Source organism: Hakea prostrata, chromosome 7 (assembly GCF_041222555.1).
Source record: "Hakea prostrata isolate BN-2017 chromosome 7, UWA_Hpros_2, whole genome shotgun sequence".
NCBI classification, from domain to species: Eukaryota; Viridiplantae; Streptophyta; class Magnoliopsida; order Proteales; family Proteaceae; genus Hakea; species Hakea prostrata.
The window spans coordinates 33,568,134-33,569,375 of NC_142606.1; the positions used below are offsets into that span (position 1 = coordinate 33,568,134).

General features: G+C 38.6%; 1 non-coding gene across 1 annotated transcript; it reads left to right on the plus strand.

Annotated features, from left to right (window-relative positions):
* The first annotated feature begins 716 nt into the window (after positions 1 to 716).
* Positions 717 to 823, plus strand: LOC149010929 (small nucleolar RNA R71). The gene has a single exon (XR_016174871.1). It is a non-coding gene; the product is annotated as a small nucleolar RNA R71 (small nucleolar RNA).
* Positions 824 to 1,242: the final 419 nt, after the last annotated feature.

A 1,242-nucleotide genomic window follows, 5' to 3' on the forward strand; every position in this document is an offset into this window, starting at 1 on the left:
CTAAGGAAGAGAGACGAGAAAACTCTGGATTGTTACCTCTGTTGAAACCAGGTGATGATTGATTTTGTGCAATGTGAGGCATATGAGGCACAATTGGTGGATTGACAGGCCTAGCTAAATTGGCATTCTGGAAATTTGGGGCTTGAGGGAACTGGACATTTGGATTATGAGAAAATTGGGCATTTTTCTTTTGAGGGGCACCAAAGTGATTTTGTGTGAAATAATTGCTTAATCCATTTTGGTTTTTCCCTTGAGACCATGAAAAGTTAGGATGATTCTTCCACCCAGGATTGTACGGGTTTGGAAACATTGCACTGACATTTTCATGTTGGCCTCTAGAATAGCTAGGACATTACTCAATTACATGTGTAGGAGATTGACACCATGCACACATAGCAATAGAATTGTCAATAAAATGTGTTTGACTTGGTGATGGTGGTGCAGCCTTAACTACCAAAGTCTCTAACTTTTTTAAAAGATTATCTATTTGTGCTTCCTTATGAACTTGGCTATCAACAAAATATCCCCTACTAGTCCTTTCAGACTCTTGGGTTGACTCCCATTCTCTAGTTCTATCTGCTAGATCTAAAAGAAATTCCCAAGCTTCGGAATCATCAATGAATGATGTAAATCCTGTGGGGCACATAGATTCCAAGAGTTGCTTTGTTTGATAATCGATACCCTCATAAATTATTTGACATAAAGGCCATAATTCTATACCATGGTGAGGGCATTTTTGGAGAAGGCTTTGGAACCTCTCCATTACCTTAGCAAATGACTCATTGGGTTTCTGACGAAATTGAAGAATATCATTTCTTATTTTATTAGTCTTAGAGAAAGGAAAGAATTTCTTCAAGAATAGGACAGTGAATTGTTCCCATGTGATAATGCTATCCCTAGGTAAGCTATAAAGCCACTTTTTGGCTTGGTCCTTTAATGCGAAGGTAATAAACCATAGTTTTACGGCATCATCAGTAAGTTGTTGTACCTTCATAAGGACACAAACCTCCTCAAACTCCCTAAGGAACAAATATGCATCTTGATCAGGTAACCCATGAAATTGGGGTAACATAGATAGATAATGAGATTTGAGCTCAAAATTATTACCCCTCACTTCAGGTAAACGTATACAGGAAGGTTGTGCAGATCGGGTTGGATAAAATCTATCCTTAAGACTCTTAGGTGGAGGTGGTGGAGGTAGACCTTCCATGGTCAAGTTAGACACTCGGACAATTCTATTTA